The sequence below is a fragment of the Ambystoma mexicanum genome, assembly GCF_040938575.1.
Source record: "Ambystoma mexicanum isolate Mex_15411 chromosome 12 unlocalized genomic scaffold, UKY_AmexF1_1 Mex_chr12_unloc.2, whole genome shotgun sequence".
Lineage (NCBI taxonomy): Eukaryota > Metazoa > Chordata > Amphibia > Caudata > Ambystomatidae > Ambystoma > Ambystoma mexicanum.
The window spans coordinates 2213227-2221093 of NW_027182323.1; positions in this window are offsets into that span (position 1 = coordinate 2213227).

Genomic DNA, 7867 nt, shown 5'->3' on the forward strand with positions numbered 1-7867 from the left:
ACATGAAACATTATAACACTGCCATTTACGTCAATAACCACTAGCTTGATTAAGACATATGTATTGCAGCGACAGTATTTCCCAGTTACAAATGGGAATAAAAACAACATCCGCGAGGGATTGAACCAACGACATTTAACTGATGTTGCCAACGGAGCGCGTTACAGAGAGCGCGAGGTCCCGCCTTTACAGTCACACGCTGATGATAATACAGGTGTGTAAATAAACAGGCATATCTCTGGATTTATGGTCTTTCTACATTGGGACTCATAGTCTAGTCCTAGGCTATTGTAGGCACTGGCGTATCTTTTAGTGGAATGAGAGGCATTCTGTAGTCGCGTGAAAGGACCTTTCAAGTCAATCTGATCTGTATTGTCCTGTGAAAAAAAGCGTTCTTAGACACAGTGAGGAGTTTTTGGGGATAATGGGAAAATCATTTCCAAGTAAATGACAGGAATTTCTTAGTCCAATCATGAGGTTTGCTAGGCTTTTTTATACTGTGGCGGAAAGAGAGAGAGTATAACAGTCATTATAAATAAAGGGTCAAGGAAGTGACAGTTTATGGAAGGAACAATTGCACATAGTTGTAGAATGTGGTCAGGAGGAGGACAATGTGCTTACACATATGAAACATTAGAAGGTAGACATTATGGAAGCACATATATTTATTTATTAATTATTGTATTTGGGGATGGGGTTAATATAGCACGTCCAATGTGGAAAAGTGCTTTCCATAGCACCTTGCAGGTGGGCGACATCTAGGGCTGTGCAGTAGCCACCCATGCCCCAGAGGTTAAAGAGAACAAGAAGTTACACACGTTGGAGGTGAGGCTGAGACAGGGAGGAGATATGATCCCCGTATGAAGCCGAGAGAAGGAGGAGGCGTGAACGTGCATCCATGTATGCAGGCGAGAAAGGGAGGAGCCAGGGTCATGCATCCCTTCCTGAGGGTGAGACAGGGAGGAGATATGATCCCAGTATGAAGCCGAGAGAACGAGGAGGCGTGAACGTGCATCCATGTATGCGGGCGAGAAGGGAAGGAGCATTGGTCATGCATCCCTGCATGAGGGTGAGACAGGGAGGAGATATGATCCCCGTATGAAGCTGAGAGAAGGAGGAGGCGTGAACGTGCATCCATGTATGCAGGCGAGAATTGAAGGAGCATTGGTCATGCATCCCTGCATGAGGGTGAGACAGGGAGGAGATATGATCCCCGTATGAAGCCGAGAGAACGAGGAGGCGTGAACGTGCATCCATGTATGCAGGTGAGAAGGGAAGGAGCATTGGTCATGCATCCCTGCATGAGGGTGAGACAGGGAGGAGATATGATCCCCATATGAAGCCAAGAGAATGAGGAGGCGTGAACGTGCATCCATGTATGCGGGTGAGAAGGGAAGGAGCATTGGTCATGCATCCCTGCCTGAGGGTGAGGCAGGGAGGAGATACGATCCCTGTATGAAAGCAAGAGAACGAGGAGGAATGAACATGCTCTGAGTACTTACCGGTGATCTTCGTTACTCCTAGTCATACTCTTCCTCGTCACAGTACTTACCTGAAGAGACCCCTGCCTCTGACAAAGGACCTTCTTTTATTTATTTTATACCCTATAACTCCTCCCCCATAACCCTGTCACTCAGTTTCATATTACCAAGCCGGAGCATGGAACCTTCCCAACAGGGAGGGTGAGGAGGGTCGTCAGTACTTTGACGAGGAAGAGTAGGACTAGGAGTAATGAAGATTACCGGTAAGTAATCAGAGCATTACCTCCACGTCCACTCTTCCTCGTCCCAGTACTTACCTCATGAGATATACCAAAGCAGCAACGGGGAAAAGGTCCCAATGAGACACAGAGCCAAAAACAGTGCAGAAAAACACACCTTTAATAACTCCAATTCACATCCCGTCAGAAAGAACCCCAACCCCGAGTGGGAGACATTCAACCTATAGTGGTTGATGAAAGTGGTATCATCAGCCCAGGTAGCAGCCCTACAAATCTCCTGCAGAGAAACCCTCTGTGCATCGGCCCAGGAAGCCACCAAACCCCTGGTGGACCGCCACTGAATGTGCGCAGGCACAGGCAGGCCAGAAGCCACATAGGACATGGAGACCACAACACGGATCCACCAGCTAATGGACACCACAGATGCCTTACGCCCAGCCCGGCCAAAAGTAATCAGAAGACTATCAGAGTGGCGGAAAGGGGCAGTCCTAGCCAAATACTCCAACACTGCCTGCTGAACATCAATGGTATGCCAAGCCACTTCCTCAGGTGTTTGTGGATCCTGAAAAAAGTCAGAGAGAACCAGATCCTGAGAGGTGTGAAACCGAGAAACAACTTTAGGGAGAAACTTTGGATCACATCTCAGCACCACCGAGTCCAGCAGCACCCTCAGGAAAGGGGGGTGACATAACAGAGCCCCAATCTCCCCAAGCCTATTTGCAGAAGTGATGGCAATAAGAAAGGCAGTCTTTAGCATCAGATGTTTTATATCAGTCTCGAAAATGGGCTCAAAAGGAGGCCCTTGAAGGAACCGTAAGACAAGAGGCAGGTGCCAAGGGGGAAGTCCCTTATAATGACAAGGATGAGAAGAAGAAAAAACCTGGAACAACTTCCACACCATCGCCTCCTCATCCAAGTGACCATCAGAGTCCCCCAAAAGGAATTCAATTTAGGCCCACTGAGAGCGAAGCGTGGAAACCGCCAGGCCCTTTTCAAACCCCTCCTGGTGGAATTGAAGGATAGCGGGGAGGCCAGAACGTAGTGGAGGGATACCAGACCACCCACACCAGTCCCGGATATGGCTCCAAAGCCTGCCACATGCCTTCAGAGTGGCGGGTCTATGAGCATTCATTATTGACTCGACAACAGGACCAGAGAATCCCTGAGACATCAGCCTAGCCAATAGCCACACTGCCCATTATCCAGTGGACCCCCAACCACAGATCCCCTTGAAGGGGACAAGGCCACTTCGGAGCCAGCCAAGGCTCCTGGGACAGAAGCTCCAACAGAGAGGGGAACCTAGTCCGACGGGCCAGAACAGAGCCAACCACAATACAGTCACCCTGAACACTCTGATGCGCTGAACCACCCGGGGCAGAAGGGGAATAGGGGAAACGCATATAGGAGACCCGAAGGCCATTGTACAGAGAGGGCGTCCACCCACCAAGCCCCCTCAGCCCGAAACCGAGAGCAGAAGAGGGGAACCGTCACTGAGTCCAGAGATGCAAACAGATCTAGAACAGGGGTCAGTGATCCTTGCTCTGTTCCGGAACAAGGGATGAGTTCCAGGGAGGCTGAGGCTGTGCTAGATGTGGGATGTTTTAACCCACTCATCCAAGCCCTACAACAGAACTGTGCATTACTGGCAGCGGAAACATCATAATGGCCACCGAAAAGCATGCTGCTGGCCAGAAATCACCAGAAAGTGCGCAGTGAAAACCTGACAGATAGGCCACCATCCACTTTTGCCTCTCTCAGTGTTAATACAGGGGACCATTGCCAGACCCCATCCTTTGGCTGCACACAGAGCAAACTCAGTGCAAAAGATTACAGAGCTGTTCAAAAATCTGTTTTATTTGGTGTCAAAATTGCTAAAATCATGGCTCACAAAACCACCAAAAGGATACAACTTCTTGTTGGGTGTTCTACATTACTCTACTGCAAGAATCCACATCAGTACGTCAGCAAGAATCATATGTTATTAGGACAAAATCCCATGTTAAAGACATTTGATTTAAAGACAGCTGTCAAAAATGGGTGCAGTACCAGTGCTCGCCTCTGACAGGTGCTGGCGATTTCGAAATCCTGACAGGAGAGCTGTCTTGCAGAAGCTAAATATGCCAAAGCAGAGAAGTCTATCAAAATGCCATATAGAGTGCCACACATTGATTTAATGTGGAAAAAGACTTGATTAAAGATATGTTGCTTATTTTCAGTTTATAATGTTATATTTTTTTCACAAGGAATTAAGTTGCAATTGATTAGAAGGCAGTCTGATTTAATTAAAAGTTCAAGAGGCCTTCTGTCCCTGGGAAGCCTTCACACCTGGTCTTACCACCAACAGCACAGGATATCGCATTGACATGTAAATCAGGAGAGCAGGAGATTTTCTCTGCAGCCCGGAGGAAGGAACAATGAGGGCTTTGGGATGAATAGAATATGCTGATTTGAGGTGTAACTGTCAACACTGCTCTGGGAGAAGCAATACATGTGACCATCTGACTCACCAAGCTTCTAGGGGCGGACCAGACTGGGTTGTGGATTTAATATTGCACCAAATATATGTTTAAGGAAAATGCTTCTAAAATATTGTATCAAGCTGACAGAAATGTACAACTTTGGGATTCTTAATATGAAAAATGCATTTACAGTTCAAGACTAAGTTGGATGCCGTGGGATGGCCAAGCCCCGTAATTATTAATATTGTGAATGCAGTGTTTATGCTAGAAACCTAAGAACTTCCAGTAATATGCTCAGAGAGGGTGTGTAGGTCTGTGTAAAATTGGGGGCCGGACCAATATTGTGAAACCCCCCAAAATCGCGAATAAGTTGTCATTTCTGAAACCAAGCTCTTAGAAAGATCAGGGTTGAACAGAGACCTGTCTTAATTAATCTGTGATGTGTACATGTATTCTCTACAGCTTGTGTATCTGGGAAGCATGTTTGGTTATGAAAAATTGATTTCTAAGTAAAAGCAGAGGGGAGGGATTTCAGCTTCAGCCATAAACATGACACCTGATGACTCATTCTGACTCACCACTCCGTTCTCCAGTAAGGTCACAGAGAATCCTCTAACCTATCAGGATCCTTAGTGGGTTGGGCATAGAAAGTCAGCATCCACACCCCCTTTGGAAACACATAAGAAGAACCACTGAGACCCAGATAGGTAGGGACACTCACTTTCCACTTCAACTGATTTCTTGCGCAGCACTCTGCCGGACCGGATCCAGACAATATCCAGAAGAGCTTAGACTCCAGATAGATCCAGAACAAAGCTCTAGAACCCAGCTCTAGAACCTTTAGCAGGTGCCTAACCCAAAAGCTGAACTATTCTCAGCAGGCCTCAGAATCCCACAAGCTAACCAAACTATTCAAAGCCTTGCAATGCTGTTTGGTACTGGCTAGAACCCTGTGCCAGAACCAGATCCAGACCCAGAAAGCAGCGCTGTATCCAGAACCCACTTGATCCAGTCCAAGAGGCCAGACCAGACCACCGTGCCATGCTGTGAGCAGAACCAGTGCCTGAGACCGTCCTGTGGCGAGTGAAGTCCAAACCTGACCAGATCGGTAACGAGGCCCATTTCCATTCCATTCCAAAACTAGGAGTGAGTATTTAGTCTAGACCTGTGCATAGTCATCTCCTAGTCTAAAGTAAGCTTATCCCATCCAAATCAACCTGTCCAGAACTGCATTTAGAATTTTGTGTCCATCTTGGTGATTTCAAATCTGTAACGTGCATTTATCATTCTGAAAGATTGACTTTATTTTTGAAAATCTACCTCCACAAAAACGTTAGTATCTTTTGAACCGCACGTCGTAGAAGCAAAATCTTACTGTCATTTTAAAGCTAAGATCCTCAGCCCAAAACGACGAATTGCAATTTAACTCCATCTCATTTTCTGTCAAAATAGCTGGCTCTTACTTTCCACTGCTGAAATTCGTTTTCAATCTGATAATCATTCATGAATCATTGCTAGCGTTGACCTGAACTAATCCAAAGTAGTTATCACTTATCCTGAATATCCATTAGTGAATTAAAATCATTTTTACCATATTTTCACTTCATTGCAATCACATTTAAAAGGATTTTGCCTGCTTTAAAATCATCCCTGTTTTCTCTAAGCTTGCTGGGGGAACTGGAATTGAACTGCATTGTTAATTGTATTCTTGAAACCTGTGTGTCCTCAATTCCATCTCTTCATATTGCATAGTGGGGGGGAGTGAGTAATCACAGGGGAAAAAGTGACCATATTATCTTGTGATTGAAACCATATCAAGTTTATTTCTGTGTTGCATTCTTTCCCACCTTACATTTCCTTGAAACCATACAAAGTATTCTCTGCTACCTTATCCTTTCTATACCAACTCCTCATTGATTAAAGAGAGTGTGCTATTGTAATATTACCCATTGTTGACCACTATTATATTCATAAGTGTGCTATCAAATATTAATTTATTCATAAACGTGTGATATATATATATATATATATGTATATTGTTTAATTCTTCAAATAAATCTTTTAATTTGCAAAACAAACCTACTTCTTGGCCCAGTGAGGTCAGGGGGATTCAAAGAGAGGGGCGTTATATAAGGGTTCATCATCCACATTTAAGAACTTGACATAAAAATATATAAATAAGGGCTTCTATTGGGCATCCCAGACTAGGCATTGACTTAGTTGGATTGCTGGATTGAAGCCACTTACAGAGATCAACCTGTCGGTCCTAGGCAGGCCTGCTCTGTACTAGAACAGCTGGGTGTGCTCGGCAGGGACAGCATCAACTCACTCTGTCGCAGGGAGAGTCTTGTCAGCATATTTTTACATTACCACAGATTATCACACTTTTATTATATGACAGAGAACACATCATACTGTGGGTGTATGCCGAACACTCATAGGGTCATATAAACATTTCACAAGTTGTAGAAACCTAAGTGCACAAGGACTGCGCTGTGCGCAAATGTGCCCAAGCTCAGCCAGAGATAAGGCAAGTGAGGAACACACAAGCAGCAAACTCAAAGGGGATCATTTTCAAATGAACTAGAGCATAATTGGAAGTATAAAATATCTGTACTCTTTCCTTTTATGCTTGAGTTTATTTTACAGCCGTCTTGAGGTGCAGGAGAGCAGCAAAGCAGAGTTTGCATTTCTGCTTTGCTTTATTCTTCCGTCTCAGGTGAGCATTTGGTTTTACGCCTGCATGAGATGTTCCTGCAGGTGTAAAACCAAAGACTCCAGTGGAATAGGCCTTGCTTTTACACGTGGTGTACAGAAGGGGGAATCCATTATAAATCACTACCTTTTGCAGGCGCTATTTAATGTCTCTCAAAGCAGAGAGACAAAGTAGAGTGAAGGTGATTTCGCCTTGCTTTCCTCTTTACTTTTACACTGACCCCTAAGAGTCTTTTCTGAACAGAGGCCAATACAACAGCCCATAACATGGCGTTTGCTAGTGATCTTCTTCCAACATGGCAGCCTCATGGCAATGGGGAACTAAAAAAAAGCTCCATGCCTGGATTGTATGGTTGGTCAGAATACAGGAAATCTTCATGTACATGAAAAAGCTAATGGCCTGATTTACAACCTTGTTTTTCAATTGGAAAACACTATTGAATAAGGCGTTGTAAATCAGTTCCTAAAAGTAGTAAATGTGAAGACTTTGGTTCTTTTTTTAAAATATATGTAGTGCATGAATGAATAAGTCAACAAAGGGGGTTCCATGGTTTAATGGTTAGCACTCTGGACTTTGAATCCTCTGATTCGAGTTCAAATCTCAGTGGAACCATTGAGAGGCATTACTTTTTGAGACTCACAAGAGTTTTGTCTCACTTTCTTTTCTCCTTTGGTCATTATCGCACTACTAATGCTATAAAATGATACATTTATTTCCATTTTCCTACGATAGCGATTTCAAAATATTGTTCCTTTTTGTCCTAAATATTAAAAGGAGGTAAATAGATATGTCCGCCTTGCCACAGATACCCAATTAGGGCTATTCCTTTGTCTTCCCACCGCGTTCTAGATTTGTGATGCTGGCATCGACTAGCCCTGCCAGGGGGATTTGTCTAGAGAAGGGGTCCTTTATACCTTGCATCCTCCACACCCTTTCCCACAGGTGCATACCCAGCTTAACCATGTTCGCGAG